Raw genomic sequence first — 23,494 nt, forward strand, 5'->3', positions numbered from 1 at the left:
CTTACTTTTCAAACTGCCATTTCATTTACAGAGACCATCTGAGTGCACCCAGGCCTCCCTTCAAGATGCTTAGAGTGTGGATTGTGGGACATAGCTATATTTGGAGCCAAAGGTATGCAGAAAACAAAGGCATTCACAAAGACCTAGGTTTGCCAAATGTAGTCATTAAATGGATTGGACAGAGAGGGTTAAAGTGGCACCAATTGATGCCATTGGTAAAATCCTTTTTGCATCTCCAACACCCTGACCTCATAATTGTGGACTGTGGTGGCAATGACCTAGGCACTTTGACTGGGGTAGGTCTGGAAATGCTTATGAAGGACACCTTTGCAGAATTGATTTCACTTTTCCCCCAAACTGCCTATGTCTATTCTAACATATGCCAAAGGCAGAAATGGAACTGGTCCAATCATTTTTGTCCACAGATTGAGAAAGCTAGGAAACATGCGAATAAATCTGGTTCTGCTTTTCTCTGAGACTATAGAATGAGGTCCATTTAAAACAACAACCTGTGTTTTCATATGCAAGACATCTATAGGAGAGATGGTGTACATTTTACTGATGAGGGTAACAGAGTCTTCTTCAACAACTTTAGACTCTGTATAGGTACTTACTTATAAGTACCAAAAACTCTCAATGAACATAACGGCTCTTATAAGAACCACTCAAGAACGAAACACATAAGCTTGATGTTTATCTAAAGAAAAATGCATTTTTTTTTTGCTTGGAGTCGCGCACCCAACGCGTTAGGAATCGCGCACCCTATGCGAGAAAAATCGTGCACCCAACGTGATAGGAGTCGTGCACCCAACGCGTGCATACCAGGGGGGCGCGCTGAGAGCCGCGCCGGATGCGCGGCTCCTAATTTTACCATAAAAAATAAAATAGCCCCTATCACTAATTGTTATTATCACCGGGGACCCCATCCCCCGGGGCTTATAAAAAACGTTGGGGACCGTGGGGGGAGCCCCAACACCCCCACAGTCCCGCTGGCTCCCTGCCTCCTGTGGGAGCCAGCATTTCTTCTCCACATGGGGAGCTGCTGACATGCAGCTCCCCGTGTGGAAAGCAATATGATTTGGATTTTGAAAGAGAGAGCTGGTTTCCCTGCTCTCTCTTTCAAACTCCAAACAAAGTTTGCTATGGGAGGGCGGGAGACACCCGCCCTCTCATAGCAAACAACAGTGTCCTGGGGTGGGCACCCCAGGACACTGCAGGAGCCGGCCCTGGGGGGTGGCGGACCCCAGGGCCCATGAGGGCTCCAGGAGGGGGCCACGCAGCCCCCCTCCCTCAATAAATAAAGCCCCGGGGGGGGTGGTCCCCGGGGCTTGGGGGGGCCGTTGAGCCCCCCCACCCATTTATTTTGTAGCCCCGGGGGTAGTGGTCCCCGGGGCTGGGGGGCCCCCCTGGGCCCCCGATTAAATTTTACAGTTTTTGCCTCTGGGTTTGGCCCCCCCCCGGAGGCTAATTATTAAAGAAGCGGCGGAGCCCGTGCTTAGTATTTTTTTTTTTCAACAAAAAAAAGGGGGCCCTGGGAGTCCTTCTGGGACCCCCTAAGCAGGTCTAGAGGGCCAGGGTATTTCTACCCTGCCCCCTTTATATGTTTTACACACTCATTCCACAGACTTCTTCAGCCTTGCTTCTACCGAGGCACAAAATGGCTGCCCACAGTTCCTGGTTTCGAATGTTGACAACCACTTGACAGCCAATTGGCATTCGGCGCGTGATCGGGAGGGTGCGCTCAGGGTGCGCATAGGGTGCGCGGATCCTCCGAGGCCATAGATATACATGTACATTTAACTGTAATTTTCTCAGGAACTACTCAACAGATTGACACCATTTAAGCAAAAGGTACGAGTCTGAACTGAGGACTACCTCTTTGCCAAATTTGGTGTAGTTCGGTTTAGCAGTTCGGGCTGTAGCTGCGGCTAAAGGTCCTATGGGAAAATGCATGGGGAAAACGTGTTTTGGGACCCCCCTTTTTTCTCAGCCCCCACTTGACGAATCACCCTAAGACTTTCAGGATAGGAGCGGACCAGAGCTGGCCAAAAGTTTGGAAAATTTCGCAAAGATTCATCAACCGGCGCCAGACTTATTGGGAATAGAATGTTGCGGATTTCCTATGGAAAATAGGTCCTAAGTACTATAACTACCTACTGGCGACCGCCAGTAGGTAATATATATATATATATGTATATATATATATATATATATATATATATACACATGCCAAGGTATATTGAAGCATGAGTGGATGTATAAGTGTCTGAATGGATGATTTAGTAGGTGCGTGACTGACTGTATAAGTGTGTGATTAAACGTGTCTTACTGAATGCATGGGTTAGTGATGAAACTGTGTGAATGTCTGTATCAGTCTGTCTGTTGGTGTGTAAGCTGCTGCATGGGCTGCTGAGTAGCTACATAAGTGTCTATATGGGTTAATAATTGGTTGTCTGAGTACCTGTATGATTGCCTGAGTGTCTGTGTGAGAGGGTGGGGGGTGAGACTCCTTGCATGGATGTGTGAGTGGGTGATTCACTGGGTGGATAGGTTGATGAGTGCTAATTTCTAACTATAACGTCCATGAAACCAATGTTTTTTTCAGTGAATTTCAAAGGTTTTTTAAATGCGAATTTCTAACTATAACATCCCTGAAACCTATAGTTTTTTCAGTTAATTTCTAAGGTTTTTAGATGCTAATTTCTAACTATGCCTACAGAGGTAGAACATGTGCAGAAAGAGGAAGAAAGGTCGAGAAAGAAGCAAGAGATATGCATAAAGAACCAACCGAGGTGCAAAAAGAGGCCTTGTTGCCAAATCATCCTGCGCCCCAAACTTTTTTGCTGACTGGTACTGGTAGTAACTGACTCTGACTAACCAGGCCCACAGCCAGTGCTATGCTGAAAGACACTTAGAATACAGTGAAAACACCTACATACACTAGTGTACTCTATGGGTTGGGGTACCCCTTTGATTGGCAGGACCTCCCCTGTAAGACTCTAGTACATAATAGGGCAGGGGGATTAAAAGTACCTCGAAGTCAGAGGTGCAGAAAGAGGCAAAAGAAGTGCAGAAAGAAGCAACAGAGGTGCTGAAACAGGCAAGAAAGGTGCAGAAAGAGGGAACAGGGGTACAGAAAAGGGAAGAGGGATACAGAAATTTGCAAGAGATGTACAGAAAGAAGCAAGAGCAGTGCAGAAAGATGCAAAAGAAGTACAAAAAGAAGCAAGAGAGGTAGAGAAATAGGGAAGAGGGTGCAGAAAGGGGCAAGAGGGATACAAGAAATTGGCAAAAGAAGTGCAGAAAGAAGCAAAATCAGTGCAGAAAGAACTAACAGAGGTGGAAAAAGAGGCAAGAGGGGTGCAGACAAAGGTAGGAGAGGTGCAAAAAGAGGCAAGAGAGGTACAGAAAGAGGCAGGAGGGGTGCAGAAAGAAGAAAGAGAAGTGTAGAATGAAGCAACAGAGGTACAGAAAGAAGCAAGAGAGGTGCAGAAAGAGAAAAGAGGGGTGCAGAAAGATGCAAGAGGGGTGCAGAAAGGAGCAAGTGAGATACAGAAAGAGGCAAAAGAGATGCAGAAAGATACAAGAGAGGTTCAGAAACAAGCAAGAGAAGTGCAGAAAGAGGCAAGAGAATTGCTGAAAGAAGCACCGAGGTGTGGAAAGAAGCAAGAGAAGTGCAGAAAAAGGCAAGTGAGGTACACAAAGAGGCAAGAGAGGTGCTGAAAGAGGCACAAAGGGTGCAGAAAGCGGCAAGAGAAGTGCAGAAAAAGAAACAGAGGTACAGAAAGAGGCAAGCGTTATACAGAAAGAGGGAAGAGAGGTGTAGAAAGAGACAAGAGAGTTGCACAAAGAAGGAAGGGGTTGCAGAAAGAGGCAAGAGGGGTACGGAAAGAAGCAAATGAGGTGCAGAAAGAGGCAATAGAGGTACAAAAAGAGGCAAGAGAGGAGCAGAAACAGGAGAGAGAAGTGCAGAAAGAGGCAAGAGAATTGCAGAAAGAAGCAACAGAGGTGTAGAAAGAAGCAACAGAGGTCCAGAAAGAAACAAGAGGGGAGTAGAAAGAGCGAAGAGGAGTGCAGAAAGAGGCACAAGTGTTGCAAAAAGAAGGGACAGTGGTGCAGAAAGAGGCAAGAGAAGTGCAAAAAACACAACAGAGATGCAGAAAGGGGTAAGAGGGGTGGAGAAAAACACAAGAGGGGTGCAGAAAGAAGCAAGAGAGGTGAAGAAAGAGGCAAGAGGAGTGTAGAAAGAGGGAAGAGGGGTGCAGTAAGAGGAACAAGGGTTGTAGAAAGAAGGGACAGAGGTGCAGAAAGAAGCAAGAAAAGTGCAGAAAGAAGCAACAGAGGTGCAGAAAGAGCGATGAGTGGTACAGAAAGAGGCAAGAAAAGTGCAGAAAGAAGCAAATGAGGTGCAGAAAGAAGCAAGAGAACTGCAGAAAAAGGCACGACAGGTGCAGGAAGATGCAGTAGAGGTACACAGAGAGGCAAGAGGGGTGCAGAAAGAAGGAACAGAGGTGCAGAAAGAGGCAGCAGGGTTGGAGAAAGAGGGAACAGGTGTGCAGAAAGAGGCACGAGATGTGCAAAAAGAGGGAAAAGGGGTGCAGAAAGAAGCAAGAGAGGTACAGAAAGAAGCAACAGAGGTGCAGAAAGAGTGAAGAGGGGTAGAAAAGGAAACAAGAGAGGTGTAGAAAGAAGCAACAGATGTGCAGAAAGAGGGAAGAGGGATGGAGAAAGAGGCATGAGGGGTACAGAAAGAATCAAGAGAGGTGCAGAAAGTAACAAAAGAAGTGCAGAAAGAAGGAAAAGAGGTGCAGAAAGAGGCAAGAGGAGTGCAGAAAGAGAATAGGGGTGCAGAAAGAAGCAACAGACATGCAGAAAGGGGAAAGAGAGGTGCAGAAAGAAGCAACAGAAATCCAGAAAGAAACAAGAGAGGCACAGAAAGAAGGAAGAGTGGCTTGCACACCATTAGTACCAATATAACACCCTCACCCTCACGTGAAGGGCCACACACTTGATCTTGTTTGGTCCTCCCTGTCCCTTATGGAAATAACTGAAGTTAGCCCTTGCATTTGGTCAGATCATTCTCTGATCAAGTGCTGGGTTCCGGGAGATCCCTTGCCGGCTGCTTCAAAGCAAATGCGGAGGAAAGTTCGGTCTTGGAAGAAGATTGAGGCCAACTCCTTAATCTCGACCCTGCTCTTTTCCCTCCCCCCCCAAGATGACACAGCCGAACCTGGACTCTGACACCACTGCCCTAATGACCTGGTTCCGGGCCGCTCTAGATAAGCTTGCCCCGGAGCGAATGGAGAGGACCAGAACAAAAGGAAAGGGAGCCCCATGGTTTGACGCCTCACTCAAGGAAAAGAAGCAAGCCCTCCGCAAGGCAGAGAGAAGGTGGAGACTCAATTACTGTCCAGCAGAGTCACTAACCTTTAAATCACTTCTTGCTAGTTATAAGATGGACATCCTGGCGTGGAAATCCGCCTTTTATGAGAACAGAATTAGGGAGGCTACAAACAAACAAAGGGAGACCTTTGTGATTTTAAGGGAACTTACGCAGCTGGGCGAGAAAAGTCTTGCGGGTGATCAACCCGATTGCGATACCTTTCAAGGCTTCTTTCTTCAGAAGGTACAGGACATCCTGATGGATATTACTACGATCCCAGCTGAACTGCCTTTGCCATCCTGCCCAGATAGTCAGCTGCAAACTGGGACCATGAACAGTTTCCCATATATCGATGAAAAGCGACTGGCGGAGCTTGTCGGCCATGTCAAATTAGGCTCTAGCACAGATCCCTGCCCCCCGAAAATTCTTAAATTGGCCTTGCCTTGTATTCAGCCTCAGTTGCTGAGCTTACTGAATGCCTCACTAGAAGTGGGACACCTTCCAGCCCAGTTGAAGGAAGCTAGAGTCTTCCCACTCCTCAAGAAAGCGGGAGCCGATGTTAAGGTACTGAAAAACAATAGGCCTATTTCCCAGCTGCCACTCCTGAGCAAGATCTTAGAAAAACACGTCCTGAACACCTTAGCTATCTGGAGGAACACCATCTACTCCATGCCAGGCAGGCTGGTTTCCGGCCACAGCATAGTACAGAACTAGTTATGGCTACGGTCCCCGATGACCTGAGAGTCAGGGCAGACAAGAAACAGCCATGCGCCCTGATTCTATTAGACCTGTCTGTGGCATTTGATACGGTCAGCCATACCATCTTGCTGGACCGTATCGCTAAGCTGGGGATAACAGGACAGGCGCTCAGGTGGCTAGAATCCTTCCTGTCAGGACGCACTCAGAGGGTTCAGATGGGGGACCAGCTGTCAGGGATAAGTGAGGTGACATGGGGTGTGCCTCAGGGGTCCACACTCTCCCCCTTACTTTTTAACATCTACCTACATCCTCTGATGGAGGAGCTCATGCGTAGGAATTGTGAAATCTTTAATTACGCAGATGACACTCAGCTGCTGGTGCAGCTGGAAGAAACAAGAGAGGCTCAGGAATCAGTGAGGAACTTGCTCAGATTCACGGTCAATTGGATGACCAAAAACCTCTTGTAGGTGAATGCTGAGAAAACGGAGGTACTGGTGCTCACCAACCAGGCTAATCCTTGGGGTGATCTGTACTGGCCCCCAGAATTAGGAAAAACTCCTACTCCTGGTACGGTGGTAAAAAGTCTAGGTCTAAAGATCGATGCAGATCTCACCATGGCCCCTCAAGTTTCGGCTGTGGTAGGCTCTTGCACAGGTGTGTTGAGGCAATTACGCAAGCTGACCCCTATTCTTTAAGCCTCCACCCTACAAACCATCGTCTCTGCTACAGTCATCTCGAGGCTAGATTATGGCAACGCTCTGTATCTTGGTTTGCCACAGAAGTTGCTGAGGAAGCTGCAGGTCGTGCAGAACGACGCAGCTAGACTGATTTTTTCTCTACCGAGAAACTCACATGCAACCCCACTCCTTTGGAAGCTGCACTGGCTGCCTGTGAAGTTAAGGGTTCAGTTCAAATGTCTCTGTGTGGCCCATAAGGCACTCTTTGGTAAAGCCCCAGAGTACATTAAGCAGCGCCTGAGGAGGTATGTTCCCAGCAGAACTTTGCGCTCAGGTCAGTCCTCCAATCTGACTCAACCCAGATTTAAACTAAAGGAGCTAGAGCCTTTTCGGTGATTCTTCCGCAACTTTGGAATGAGCTACCGGCCGGTCTGAAGGAAGATTCACAGCTATTTTCCTTCAGGAAGAAACTGAAGACGTACCTATTTAAAAAGGCAATACTTCCGGCCTAATCAGAGATGGCAGAGGGTTTTGGGGTGACAGTATGTTATGTTCTTTCTGTTTAAGCGCTTAGAGACCGGCGGTGATAGGCGCTATACAAAAACTTTATAACATAACATAACATAACATTTAGCATTGAGTAACAGGTGACCATTATAGGTTTACAAAGGACTTTCCAACACACTGTAACACTTGTCGCTGCATTTTTGGTAACGTTTGATCCATTTGAGCTAGAAACAAAGCTCTTTTTGTTTGAATCTGCACATTAGGCAGCAGATGATGAATTATGTGGCTAATGCGGAAAATGTATAATTGTGCAATAGTTGGTGGAGCCAAACAGTCGCATAATTCCAGTGTCCCTGCTCATACCTCTGACTAGGTCCAGAAGTGCTCCTCAGTGATTCCTTCTTTTTTTTGTCTCATTGAGTTCTTAATTTAGCTTCTATGGAAATGAGGAAGACTAAACCTGAGGTTACCACTCCACAACACATGCTACCATACCACATAATTACTCTCCATAACACATAATCCCACTCTACATAATTCCTATACACTAAATACCACATACTTTCTATCCACATAATTTCACTGCAGAACATACCACATAATTCCACTACACACAACCTACATCCACTCCACTCCAAGAAACATTAATAAAACACTTTTAGATTTACAATGCTAATAGTTCTAACTCTCGCAAATGCAAGGCCTATTACATTACAAATGCTTATTTAACAGGTAGTCGCGTATGCAGAGTGGTGGAGAAAGGGTGCTGGGCCTCCGACCAGCGCTCAGGAATTCCGCTGCGTAGGTCTTACAGGAGGTACCAGAGGGACTTCTTGCTTCCAAAGTCCCTCAGAAGAAAAAGTGGACTTCATCCCCAACCTGTAGTTTGCCAGGAGGCGCGTTTGCAGAGTGGTGGAGAAAGGTGAGCATGGCCTCTAAAGACTGTGTGGGACTTACTGGAGGTAATAGGAGGGGTAGTTGGCCCCGACATCCTTGGGGGCCAACTACCCCTCCTATTACCTCCAGTAAGTCCCACACAGCAGGATTGCTAAGTTTTCATAGCAGGCCATGCCCCCTTTGCCCACAACTCTGCAAACGTGCTCCCTGGCACACTCTTGGATGGGGAATGAAGTCACCTTTGCTGCTGGGTGTCCTTTGGGGCCAACAATCCTACCTCTTACCTCCAGTAAGCCCCACACAGTTGGATTGCTGAGAGGTGGACACAGGCCATGCCCTCTTTCTCCACCACTCTGCAAACGCGCCTCCTGGCACGCTCTTTGCTGGGGGATGAAGTTCACTTGCCTCCTGAGGGTCCCTGGGGGCCAACTAGCCCACCAGGTACCTCCAGTAAGCCCTACACAGCTGGATTGCTGAGAGTGGTCTGAGGCCACGCCCCCTTTTTACACCACTTTGAAAACCCACCGACTTCCGCACTGCTGCTTGGTGGATAAGTCCACTTGTGTCCTGAGGTGGTGAGGCCAAGAGACGCGTTTGCAGGGTGGTGTAAAAAGGGGCGTGGCCTCAGACCACCTCTCAGAAATCCCACTCTGTGGGGATTACTGGAGGTACCTGGTGGGCTACTTGGCCCCAGGAACCCTAAGGAATGAAGGGGACTAATGCCCCAAGTTAGAACACGCCAGGGGGCACGTTTGCAGAGTGGTTCAGGGAGGGAGCGGGGCCTAGGTTGTCTGCTGGCTTATTTAAAAAAACAAATTGGAAGGGGGGCTGTGTGGCCACCCTTCCCTTTATTATTTTCGGGCCCTGGGGAGTCCATCCTCCAGGGCCTGAGCATTTTTTTCCTTTAAAAAAAAACAGAGAGGAGGCCACGTGGCCTCCCTTTCCTGGGCCACTATTGGCCCCGGAACCCCATCCCCCGGGGCCTGGCCTCAAAATGTATTTTTCTTGGGAGGGGGCTGTGTGGCCCCCCTCCCCTGCGCCACTTCTGCCCCGGATTATTTTAATTATGGGAGGGGGGCTGTGTGGACCCCCTCCTGGGCCACTTATGGCCCCGGGGACCCTATCCCCTGGGGCCGGCCCTTAGCGTTGAGGACTGTGTGGGGAGTCCCAGTGGCCCCACAGTCCCGACCGGCTATCCGCCTCCTGCAGGAGCCTCCATTGCTTTTGGGCAAGGGGAGCTGCTAACATGCAGCTCCCCTTGCCCAAAAGCAATCTGCTTTGCTTCGTTGAAGTGAGAGCAGGTTTCCTGCTCTCGCTTCAACGAAGCGAAGCAGTGTTTGCTATGGCAGGGCGGGAGCTGTGCTCTGGGGGTGGCAGTCCCCAGGGCCATCGGGGGATTTAGGAGGGGGATTTACACCATTTGAAAAAAGGGCACTTTCTGAACCAAGAACTAACTTTTTGCCAAATTTGGTGTAATACCGTTCAGCAGTTCGGGCTGTAGCCATGTCTAAAGTTCCTATGGAAATTAACATGGAAACTAGGTCCCAACTATAACTACCTACTGGTGACGGCCAGAAGATGATATATATGTATGTATATATATATTCACTGAAAAAACCATAGGCTTCAGGCACGTTATAGTTAGGAATTAGCATTTAAAAAACCATTAGAAATTAACTGAAGAAACCACAGGTTTCAGGGGCATTATAGTTAGCTGGACTTTTCACTCGTACAAAACCATTGAAATTCCCCTGTTATAGTTAGTTCTGCTAACTACAACTCGCGCGCCCACAATGCACTGCTGATGACGTCACATATTACATCACTCATGTCATGGTCAGTGACATCACTGATGACATCACTCATGACATCTCAAATGACATCACTGATTACATCACTGATGACATCATCCAGTGAATATGTGTTTTTCTGAAAATTACATATGTTTTATATATGTATATCTCAAGGTCGATGGAAGAATAAATGGGTATATAAGTGTCTAAATGGATGATTTGTTTTTGAAAAATTGATTGTATAACTGACTGATTAAGTGTATCTTAGTGAATACATGGCTTAGTGAGTAATGTTTAAATATGTAAATATCTGTATCGGTCTCTCACTTTGTGTATAAGTCGCTGCATAGGTTGGTGAGTAGCTACATGAGTGTCTATATAGGTTATTAGTTGGTTTTTTGAGTATCAGTATGAGTGTCTGAGTGTCTGTATGGTTCGGTGGGGGGTATTACGTAGTGCATAGGTGCATGAATGAGTGACTCACTGTTTGTATGTGTTGAAGACAGCATATGTGCAGGACTGTATGGGTGGATGACTGTGTGCATGGGTGTGTTAGTGAGTGAATGAATGTCTCAATAGTTTCTTTATGAGTAACTACATATGTTTTAAACTAGTATATGTGACTATAAGTGTATATAAGTGAGTATATGTGAGAGTGAGAGATTGGAAGAGTTCCTGTATGAATAAGTATGTGTTTCTATAAGTGATTGTTTAAAAGACTAAGTATGTGTAAGTTTCTGTAGAAGTAAGTGTGGTGTTGTGTGTATAACTGTATATGCAAGTAAATGGATGTTTGATTCTTTATTAGCATGAGTGGCTATGTGTGTGAGTAACTCTATGGATGAGTGGTGTTGTGTAACAGGATGTATAGGTGTCTGAGTACATATGATGAGTGAGTACATGTATGAGTGACTGTATAGGACTGTTGGTGAATGAGTGGATGTGTATGTGGATCTTAGAATTACTGAATAGGTTGTTGTAACTAGTACTGGTATGTCCATTGTTTTGAAAAATTTATTTTCTATTTTTGAATGTGTGTATCAAAGGTTATATTAGGGGAGAGGAGGTCTGCCACTCTATCACAAGGATGATGTCATCAGTGATGTCATCTGTAATGTCATTTGAGATGTCATCAGTGATGTCATGAGTGATGTCACTGACCATGTCATGAGTGATGTAATATGTGACGTCATCAGCAGTGCATTGCGGGCGCGCGAGTTATAGTTAGCTGAAATAACTATAACGGGGGAATTTCAATGGTTTTGTACAAGTGAAAAGTCCAGCTAAATATAATGCCCATGAAACCTGTGGTTTCTTCAGTTAATTTCTAAGGTTTTTTAAATCCTAATTCCTAACTATAACGTGCCTGAAACCTATGGTTTTATTAGTGAATTTCAAAGGTTTTTTAAATGCTAATTTCTAACTATGCCTACAGAGATAGGACATGTGAAGAAAGAAGAAAAAACGCGCAGAAAGAAAAAAAAGAAATGCAGAAAGAAGCAACAGAAGTCCTCAAAGACGAAGAAAAGTGCAAGAAGAAGGACAACGTGCAGAAAGAACAAACAGAAGAGCAGAAAGAAGCCTTGTTGCAAAATCATCTTGTACCCTCAACTTTTTCAAACGGATACTGGTGGTAACTGAGTCTGACTAACCAGTCCTAGAGCCAGTGCTATGTTAAAAGACACTCAGAATACAGTGAAAACACCTGCATACACTAGGGAACACTATGCGTTGGGGTCCCCCTGTGACTAGCATGACCTCCTCTGTAAGCCCCTAGTATATAATAGGGCAGGGGATTAAAACTACCTCCTAAAATGCGCCACAGGGCGTGTTTGCACACAACACATCAGGCCCCGTCCCCTCCCTTCCCCACTGTGTAAACACGCCCTGTGGCCATTTTAAGTTGGGAGATTAAGACCCTTGAATCCTAAGGGTCCCTAGGGTCCAACTAGACCACTAGGTACCTAAAGTAAGCGTCACAAAGCTGTGTTGCAGAGAGGTGTAAAAAGTGTCACGGCCTGGACCACCTCTCTGCAACACAGCTCAGTGGCGCTTACTGGAAGCACCTGGTGGGCTAGTTAGCCCCCAGGGGCCCTCAGGATTTTAGGGGAATGATTTCCCCAACTTAAAACGCGCCATAGGGCGTGTTTGCCCACGTCACCTCAGGCCCCGTCCCCTCCCTTCCCCACTGTGTAAACACGCCCTGTGGCCATTTTAAGTTGGGAGATTAAGTCCCCTTGAATCCTGAGGGTCCCTAGGGGCAAAATAGCCCACTAGGTACGTCCAGTAAGCGCCATTGCAGAGAGGTGTAAAATGGGGCACGGCGTGCACCACCTCTCTGCAACGCAGAGCAGTGGTGCTTACTGGAAGCACCTGGTGGGCTAGTTGGCCCCCAGGGTCCCTCAGGATTGAAAGGGAATTATTTCCCCAACTTAAAATGCGCCACAGGGGGTGTTTGCACACGTCACCTCAGGCCCCGTCCCCTCCCTTCACCACTGTGTAAACGCGCCATGAGGCCATTCTAAGTTGAGAGATTAAGTCCCCTTGAATCCTAAGGGTCCCTAGGGTCAAACTAGCCCACTAGATACCTCCAGTAAGTGCCACAGAGCTGCGTTGCAAGAGGTGTAAAAAGGGGCGTGGCCTCCGAACACCTGTCTGCAACGCAGCTCCCTGGCGCATACTGGAGATACCTGTTGGGCTGGTTGGCCCTCAGGGACCTTCAGTATTGAAGGGGAATTAATTCCCCAACTTACAACTGGCCAGGGAGCGCATTAGCAGAGTGCTGCAAGGAGGGGGCGTGGCCTCCGGCGCGATGCCTGTCTTTTATTTATTTTATGTTTTTTAAGCAGGAGGGCTGTGTGGCCCCCCCCCCCCTTCTTTTTCTAATTTATTGGCCCAGGGGACCCCATCCCCAAGGCCTGCACCCTAATTTTATTTGTTGAAAAAAATTAATTTGGAAGGGGGCCGCGTGGCCCTCCTCCCAAGACCTTAATCGTCCCCGGGGACCCCAACCCCCTGGTCACGGCCTTCTTTTTTTAAAATTCTTTTGGAGGGGGGCTGCGTTGTTCCCCTCCTCAGGCCTCTTATGGCCCCGGGGACCCCATCCCCGGCCTTTGTTTTTTATTATTTTAAAAAAATATATATTTATAGAAACACCTAGGACATGCTGGACAAACCGTATGTACCTTTCACCATGACGATTTGCGTGATATTCATTAAAAGGCGACTATGCATACAATGAATCCACGTGGAATGTATTTACATCGCTAGTGAAGCTCTTTTTTTTAAGTTTGAGTTTATTGAAGAAATAAAGAAGGGAAGGAGAAGGGAGGGGAACGGGGTATAATCATCATGATAAGCATATACAAAAAATAAGCAGTTCAATAGAAACTCTCATTAAAAGCAAATATAACAAGCATGGAGCTTACATGAACAGAACCTACATATAGGAATGAAAAATACCATATAATATAGTAGAACGTAATATCATAGCAAAAAGGCATTAAAGAAACAAGAAAATCATGGTGGTTTACGCACCTCAACTGTGTGAGGGTCTGGAGAGGCGTGTGTTGGAGCAAAGGAGGAGAGATAGGAAACCAAAGGGAGCCAAATCAGGTTGCGTTTAATTGCTAGGGAAACGGGAGATACGTAATTAGAATCTAGGCGATGATGGAAGCAAACTGCATTCCACCAAGATTGGTAGGAGACATTTGCAGCCTGTTTCCAATTAGAAGTAATGGTATGGAAAGCCACAGCAACTAGAAGGTCAATTAGTAGATAATTGGAAGGAGATAGCGGGAGTCTCGGTGATAGGGAACCAAGAAAAACTTGCGAAGGGGAAAAGGGAATTTGAAGTTGGAATATCTTTTGTATTTGCGACCAAACTAGATGCCAGAACCTGGAGATAGGAGGGCATTCAAACAACATGTGTTTGAGATCTGCAACGGGACAGGAACAGGACCAACAAATAGGGGATGTGTCAGGTGAAAAACGGGATAAAGCATGTGGAGTACATAGAGTTCTAGTATAAATGAAATATAAGGTTTGGGTTGTATTAGCAGCTCTAGAGGCTTTATGAAGCTTAGCCCAAATTTTGTCCCAAAAAGGTATTGGCCAGTCCTGAGAAAGATCAAATTCCCATGCATTCTCGATTTTAGATTTTAGTCTGTCAGTGGAGTACCGGAAAGAGTTATAAATAGCAGAGGCTGAGGGAGACGTCTCCAATAATAAAGAAGTGGCTTTGCGGTCCAAAGGAATATCGGTGGATGGCGCCAAGGAGCGAAGATATAAGATCAGGACTGGGAGAAGGGCATGGTATTGCGATCGAGCAGAAGAGGGCAGTGAGAAAGAGGTTTGAAGTTCCTGGAATGAGAGAGGAGTATCTTGGGAAATTAATTGAGAGATCCAACACAATCCTCGAGAATGCCATGTCTTCCAAAATATGGTGCGATTACGAATTTTGAAAAGAGAATTGTGCCATATCGGTTATTCGTGAATGGAAAGGAGGGAGGGATAAGATGATATTATGTAAGGGAGAAGGAGAGTACGGGAGTGAGAAATAATAGGCGTACGAAAGTGAACTAAAGAAGACGTGAAGGATAAAAATTTGCGGAAGGTAAAGGGGGACAGAAAGGAAGATTCTATACTTAACCAGACGGGTGGATAGTGCTGAAGATCAGAAGAGAACCAACGGATCGATTGTTTCAAAGAGAAAGCTCGATGATATTCTCTGAAATCCGGAAAGCGCACACCAGACTGAGCCTTATCCTTGCGCAATGAAGCCAAAGCTATCCGAGACCGCTTGCCATTCCATAAGAATTTCAGCAACAAGGAATCAATCCGTTTAAAGAAGGAAACTGGAATGTGTACTGGAAGCATGGAAATGGTATAAAGAAGAAGAGGGGATAGCATCATTTTTATAGAATTGAGCCGACCCCACCAGGACAGAAAGAGCGGGTTCCTACGTTGAATAGCCGTGTCCATTTTCTTGAAGACATATTCAAAATTAAATTTGAGCATATCAGACAAGAGAGGAGCGAACCAAACACCCAGATATTTGATCTTAGATGTTTGCCATGAGAAACCCGTTTGAGAAAAAAGATGCTTTTGACAAATAGGGTTTAAAGGTAGAATCTCGCACTTATCAGCATTTAGACGATAACCAGAGACTGCGGAGAAGGAAGACACCTGCTGGAGAAAGAAGGGAATAGAGGAAACAGGATCAGAGCAGTAAAAAAGAATATCGTCAGCATAGACCGAGAGTTTAACCTGACGCGAACCAAATTTAAGACCAGAAATACTGTTGTCCAGATGAATTTTGGTAAGAAAGGGTTCCAAGGCTAAAACAAAAAGTAGGGGGGATAGAGGACAGCCTTGTCTCACTCCCCTGTGTAACGAAAAATAATCAGAGGTCATCCCGTTGACAAAAATGGAAGCCTGGGGATTAGAATAGAGTAAAGAAATAATAGAGATGAATTTGGAAGAAAATCCGATCCAGCGCAAGGCCTGAAACATAAAATCCCATCCAATCCTGTCAAAGGCTTTCTCCGCGTCTAAAGAAATAGCCGCGAAGGGAAGCGACAGAGAGGAAGCCTTGCTAAGTATATTAAGAAAAACACAGGAATTGTCAGAGGAGAGACGGCCCTTGACAAAGCCTGATTGTTCAGGGCCAATAAGATCAGGTAAAAGGGGATCCATGCGCAATGCCAAAATCTTAGCCAGAATTTTATAACCCGTATTGACCAGGTAAATTGGTCTGTAATTTTTGCATAATGAGTGGTCCTTATCTTCTTTGGGAATTAAACAGATTAGAGCCTGTTGGAAGGAGCCACTGGAAGAACCCGCTGCAAGGAAGGATTGGAATAATAGTAACAGTTTAGGGAGAAGTAGAGAGGCGAAGTGGCTGTAAAATTCAATAGTGAAACCATCAGGGCCTGGAGACTTACCGTGCCGCAATTTAGAAACAGCATGGGAGATTTCAGAAAGCGAAATGTCCCGTTCTAGGGCAGTAAAATCAACGTGAGAAGCCGGGGGGGAGGGAAGCGAATGAAAATATGAAAGAAGATCTGTAGTCTCCGGGATGTGTTCGGGGGTATAAAGATTGTCATAGAATTTAACAAACTCAGAAAGAATGTCTTTATCTTTAAAGCAAGAGTTCCCAGTGGAAGTTTTAATGGACTCAACATTTGTACGCTCCTTTCTTATCTTTAAGTAATTGGCCAAAAGTTTCCCCATTTTGTTCTTACCCCCATAATACCTGGAATTACATTTTAGCAAAAGGTTAGAGGCAGCATCAGTTGTAAACTTATTGAAGGAAATTTTCGCATCAATAAGCTTTTTAAGAGAAATCTCAGATTTAGAACCATGATGATCAAGCTCTAAAGTCTTAATATTAGCTAAAATGTGTTCGGACTTGGCTTCTCGAAGCTTCTTTCGTCGGGCTACAAAATTAATAATAAAACCCCTAGAGGCTGTTTTAAAAGAATCCCAAACAGTAACAAAAGAGGAATCAGGGGTGTGATTGAGAAGGAAAAATTCAGTGGTAAAGGCAGTAAATTCAGAACAAAAAGTAGGTTCCAAAAGCAAAGCATTGTTGAAACGCCATCTGCCAGATTGAGGGGAAAAAGGAAGTAGGTCAAGGTCAACATAAATCGGAGCATGGTCCGAGATTAGGATGGAACCAATGTCAGAGCGTATAGTGTGCTGGGATAGGGATTTACTAAGGAAGATATGATCAATGCGGGATTGTGATTGATGTGGAGGGGAGTAAAAACTGTATTCCTGAAGATCAGGATCACACAATCTCCAGATATCCACCAAGGCATTATTTTGAAAGGTGTTAACAAATTGAGAGTGCATCCTAGAGGGGATAAATTTAACATTGGAATGACGATCGAGGAAGGGATCAACAACTTGGTTACAATCTCCCCCGAGAAGTATGTAATCTCCAGAAAGGGAGGACAGCTTAGTTGAAATAGAGGGCCAAAATAATCTATCTGTCAATCCCAGTTGGGGCATACACATTAAAAAGAGTGATAGGAATATTATCTATAAGCAGTGTAACAATAACCCATCGACCATCAACATCACATTCGTGAGAAATTGAGGAAACATTTAACTTTTTATGTAATAAAATCACAACACCATTTTTCTTGGAAACTGTGGGGGAGCAAAAAACATGACCCACCCAACAACGTTTGAGTTTCAGAGCCTCCGTTTCAGAGAGATGAGTCTCCTGAAGGAGGGCAACATCAGACTTAATTCTCGCTAAATGTGATAAAACCCTTTGCCTTTAATGGGGTTGTTTAAACCCTTAACGTTCCACGATGTAACACGGAATGGAATAGCAAAGAAAAACAGCTAACAGCAACATGCTTATTATTGCAGAAAAAATAACTTGAGAAAACTGAGAGAATTGTAACGAATTGATGAAGGAGAGAGGGCAGAAGGAGAGAAAGCAAAGAGGAAGAAAAGGAAAGGAAAAGAAGGAAGGAACCACTATGAATATAATACTGAATCCAAGGAACGGAAGGAGCAAAAAGGGGAGATGGGAGGTGAAAGAAAGTGAAAAGAGAGAGGAAAGAGCAAATGGTAAGAGATCAAGTGTAGAAAAAAGGACAGAAACAAAAACCAACAAAAAGACAGTACACGTTCGAAACGAACGACTGAAAAACATACTTACGGAACGAAAAACTCAAGAACGAGGATGAGGTGATGGCGCCGGGAGACAGCAACGACAACATCCAGAGCAAACATCAAACCTCAAATACCATGAGTCTAAGAACGCAGCATATAGAAAACAGCATGGCACATCGGGGTAGGAGGGAGGAAGGAGATGTCTGTAGAAAAAAGAGAAATATACAATTGAAGGGAAAGACGTGTCACAGGGAAACAGGAAAAAACAAACTACAATTGAACTACAGAGGGGACACATGAGAGTGAAACGGCTGTCGGAAGAAGAGACAGTAGGGGATTCACAACATCAGCGATAATGGAGAGACAACAGGATCATAACACAACGAGTTCCAAGAAGAAGTAGCAGGTCTTGTCAACCAGGTCTGGATACATCCATAACATCTGGGCCTTGCCGTTGGAGAAACGCCTGCAAGGCTGCGGTGTCCTCATATGTGGTTGTTCTGTCTTTATATGTGACCTTGAAGAGACAAGGATGTAGTAGTCCATATCTAGCATTCAGGGCCCGTAGTTGAGGTCGCATGTCCAAGAACTTCTTCCTTCGATCTGCAGTGGCCTTGGAGACATCTTGCGAAAGATAGAGGCGGTGACCTTCCCACATAATTTGATTCTTGAGCTTGGCAGCCGAAAGGACCTGTAGTAGGTCAGTGAATTGCAGGAATAGCATAATGACACCTCTAGGCTTACTAGCGACCTTCGGACCAAGGCGATGAGCCCTTTGGATGTTGACGGAAGTTAAGGCCGGAGCATCTAAGATCTTGGCAAGAAAGGATTGGAAGAAGACGGTGGGGTTTGACCCCTCTGTAAGTTCTGGAAGACCATATAGGCTTAGGTTGTTCCTACGATTCCTATTTTCCAAATCCTCCGTCTGATGTTTAAGTAGAAGAATCTCCGCCTCCATTGACGGTATATGGGAACAAGAGGATTGCAAAGAGTCTGTGGAAGTTTCCAAAGTTTGAACACGTGACTCCAGAGATGACCATTTTTCCTGCATAGCCTGCATGTTCTTTGTGGTTGCTTCCATAAAGGGCTTGAATGCACGAAGTTCTTCCAAAATGAGATCCATGGAAGCGGATGAGGAGTTACACCCCGGGGATGGTGGATCTTTCTTCAGGCGCTTAGAGGAAGCTAGAGAGGACGGCAGCTTTCCTTTGTTGTGCGCTTTTGGGATGGCGCCTCGAATTAAATCTGATTTTGATGCCGTGGCGTCCACCATGTCCCGAGGAGGAGAATCCGAATCCAAGTCCACAGGCAACTGAGAAGAAGCAGCCAGCTCTAAATTCCGGAGTTTTCCCAAGAAGAGTCTAAGAGTCAATTAAACGAAAGCAATAGGTCAAAGATGAAAATACAGGAGACCTAAATCCAAGGAAGACAGGCAAACGTGAAAGACAGGCTGAAGTCACCACAAGACGAAGCAAAGCTGAGTCGAAGCAAAAGCAAGCATGGTCATGCAGAAGTAGAATGAAATAACAAATGTGTGAGAGGAAACACAGTTGTGTCCCTGTAAGACATTTTCCCTCACTAGGTGCCTTTCTAACCAAACATTATACAAAAAGAGATGCTTGAAGTCGTAAACAATCGAAGTCAAGATCCATAAGTTCATCCATGGGTGTAAATATGAATGAGAAAACACTCCACAAAATGGTGTTTACACCGTGCAAAATCGACGTTCTACTGTCCTGGGAAGCGGCAAATGAAGTTTCTTGAAGAATCGCGATATTTCAGCGGAGCATTCCTCTGGCCAGCTACATATCAAGTAGCCTGTGAGCGCAAACTCATCGCGCTGGTTCGGGGAGCTTCACTCCGACGCCGCCATACTCATTGGGCGTTAGCCATGTCCCCCCAATAACTGGAAAATTAACAATGCAGAAAGCGAGCATTTGAAAAAGAACCACATTCTCAGTTTAAAAGAAGAATTAATCTCTGATGCACTGAGGCGCTTGGGCAGTAGATGGCAGCAAAGCACTCGTGAGCAGGGAAAAGAAAGTCAAATATGAGATTCCTGAAGGCTGTAGAAAATATTCTTAGCATCGAGGAGAGCAAGCTGCATGAGGAAGTGAGCTTCGTTTTAGCAGGTAAAGCGCATTCAATATGTAAGAAACCAGGCAGAGGGAAAATTTTGGGCTTCAGTATATTAATATTAAGCTTTGTCAGTCAGCTGGTGGGTATGACAGAGGCACAATATGTAGAAGACTCCCCATAAGCAATGCGAGGTAAAATTCCTCACAGAGTGTGGAATAAAATGGCGGCCGCTTCTATGACGAAACAGCTCCGACGTGCTAACGAGAAAAAGCGCCCCTTACATGCTGCTGCCGCTTTCCTCAATCATGTCAATGTATGCAGCTTCATTTCCGCCGGGCGACCTCGACTCCTGAGGTCCGTGCGTTCGTTTGTAGTTGCGCTATGTCGGCCGTTCTCTCCCGCGTCCCGGGAGAGCTAGGGACAATCCGCCATCTTCTACTGGCGCTGGCCACGCCCCCCGCTAGTGAAGCTCTGACGTGTCTGACGCCCTACCGTCCCTAATCCCGGCGCCTCCGCCGGTGGGCACTCTCCAAGTAGACACCCTTGTCGTTTATTTATACAAACATGGGTAGCTATTGATGGGAACATTTAATACACACGCAAACCAAGCCATTCAAAGGGGATTCGACAAAAATTCGACCAAACTATGCAAGAAACCCCCTTCACAGTTAATAAAACACACATCCACCGCCGGATGTGTAATACTTTTTATTTTACTCTCTGGAAAGGAGACAAACCTCACTTGAGAGTCACAGCGTGCTCCTGGCTGAGCCCAATGCTGTGTTACACCCACCAGTGCCCACCGAGTGCCACACACCTCTGTGTTGTATTCCGCCAGCTAGTGCGTATGCTATGACACTCTCTAGCCCATGTGCACTGTAACACCCCCCGTGAATATGTCATGCGACACTTGCCTTCACACGGGTTATATTGCCCCATCTAACGTGCCTTCCTCGATGCCTATTGTTGGGAACACAATGTAAGATAGCGCGAGCTGTCACGAGCATCGATCTTTATCTAAGCTCGTGGTTAGCTCGTGTCATGTGAAGAATGTGTAGTTTCAAAAAGGGTGGGATGTTGGGCATGCGACTGGTGGAAGGGTGGTTGACATTCTTGACCTGTAACTTGCTGAGTATAGACGTGTTATTAAACTCACGCTCTATCTTCATTTACCGACTTCTGTCTTCCTTGTATGGATTATGCTTTTCTAACACTGGCGACGAGCGGGATACATTTACAATCGAACCAGCCTGGTTATTTATTTATTTTTGTGTTCGTTTTTTTGGAAAAGCGGAAGAAATTCATTTTTGTAACGTGACTTTTCGTGAGGATGTGAATTGCTGCGCAACGAGGAAAAAAGAAACTTACGGCTATACTGGAGTGGTGGCATTAGTCCAGGAAGCTCGAGGATTACAGCCGAGTAAGGAATATTTCCGCAGTTGGAACCCTCAACGAGTTCATATCTCGCAAGGCATCATACGTATGCTAATGCGCGTCAGACGCACGCTGAAGTGCTGACGTGTGACGCGAAGGAGCAGGAGACACCATTTTGTTTCACGGTATCCTAGCAACAACTCGGATCAACGTGGAATTAACAATAAAAGGTGCAAAGCGAAGCGTTGAAGAGGAGATTTATTGCGGTAACAGTTTCTTTCTCATTTTGAGTCTAATTCTAACCAAATAAATCGTTTAGGCTCATTTATTATTTTATTTTATATCTAACTATATGATATCAGTTTTTTTTTCATTGAACATTTCACCATGTCTGGCATTGTTCCTCCTCCTTCATTTTTATCCTCCCCTGGTGATCCTCCTATGCTGTGGGAGATTTGGGAACCTGTTTTCATGGCATATGTAGAAGTTTTGGAGGGTGAAGAATGTGAACCAGAGAGGAAACTATCCCTTCTTAAGCATTGTTTGGGCGGAATTGCTTTGACAGAATTTAAAACTCTACCTGCCTTAGTCAATCCAGGAAATATTGATGTATATAGTTATGCCTCATCACAACTCAACCTGCGTTATGGGAAAAAGAAAAATATAGTGATGGAAAGGTATATATTTTACTCACGAAAACAACGCCCTGATGAGCCTGTGGAAGATTTCGTATCAGCTCTCAGATCCTTAGCTGTTACATGTGATTTCGAGCACATATCTTATGAGCAAGTACTTAGAGACCAAATATTGATGAGAACAAATAATAAAAAGGTTCAAGAACGCCTGTGGACTACGTCTGACATGTCTTTGAACAATGCCATTGACATTGCAAAATCAATTGAACATTCAGAAAAATTTGTGAAAGAAATTAGAGGAAATGAAAAAAGTGATGTTTTTAACGTAACTAAGGATACTGATAAGCAAAGAAAGTATGTTCCACAGAGAAATGATAATTCTTCTAAAACTGATAATAAATTTAGAAATACAAAATATGAGAAGAAAAACCAACATCAACTACTTTGCTATAGATGCGGAAGTGATGGACAATTAGCGGATTTCAAGAACTGTCCAGCCATCGGGAGAACGTGCTCAAAGTGCAATAAAAAGGGTCATTTTGGGAAATTCTGTAAATCAATACCTAAAAAAGTGAATTGTATTTATGATGAAAGTGATAACGTAGAGGATGACAATGAATATGAGGTCAACACCGTCATTAATGTGTGTGGTAGAGGAGAGTGCGCTAAATTTCCTTCATGTTTTATCTCTGTAGATGATGTCAAACTAGAATTCTTGGTTGATTCTTGTGCCTGGTACACCATTATTTCATTAAGTGTGTTTAATGAAAGTTGGTCTTCGAAAACTTTGCTTCCACCGGATGTTTCCCCTGGTGGTTACACAGGACACAAAATTGACTTGATAGGTTTTTTTTGTGCCAATCTAGAATTCTCTGGTCGTCATACTTTTGGGAAAATATATGTGGCAAGGTCAGGATTATCACTGTTAGGGTGGCCTCACCAACATGAATTAGGAATCAAAATTGATCCTAGAGCTGTTCCTCCTGTCTATGTTGTTGAGTCCTGTGATATTTCCCACGATGACAATTTTCAAATTGTCAATAAATTAAAAGGGTTGTTTCCTGATGTCTTTAGTGGGAAATTAGGAATGTACAAAGGGTTTGAACATGTAATAAAACTACATGACAATGTTGTCCCTATCCGTCATAGAGTAAGGAATGTCCCACTCACTTACAGAAACAAATTGAAGGACATACTAAAAGAATTATGTAAAAATAATATTATTGAGCCCATTGAATCATCTCCGTGGGTTTCTCCCATTGTGATTTCCATTAAACCTTCAGGCGAACTTAGGTTGTGTGTGGACCTTCGCAGTGTGAATAATGCCATTTGGGTGGATGCCCATCCTTTACCCAATTTACATGAGATGGTTTCCACATTAGCGGGTGCACAGGTATTCTCGTGTATTGATTTGGCTAGTGCGTACCACCAAGTTGTTCTTGCTGAGGAGTCAAAAAATATCACTGCATTTATTACTCCTGAAGGATTGTACAGGTATTGTCGTATGCCTTTTGGTCTTGCTAGTGCTGCTTCAGTTTTCCAAAGACTCATGAAAGACACTTTGGAGGGACTGGAGGGCGCTATTGCATTTCAAGATGATATTCTTGTTTTTGGGAAAAACAATGAAGAACATGATTCGAATTTAGAAGGTGTTATTGCTGCTTTGTCAAAGAAGGGTCTCACTTTACGCCTTGATAAATGCAAGATCAAGAAAAAAGAGGTAGAATATTTAGGGCACACTATTAGTGGATTGGGGATCAAACCCAAACAAAATCACGTGGAAAGTATTGTAAATGCCCCCATACCAACCTCCAA

The sequence above is a fragment of the Triturus cristatus genome, chromosome 10 (genome assembly GCF_964204655.1).
Source record: "Triturus cristatus chromosome 10, aTriCri1.1, whole genome shotgun sequence".
NCBI classification, from domain to species: Eukaryota; Metazoa; Chordata; class Amphibia; order Caudata; family Salamandridae; genus Triturus; species Triturus cristatus.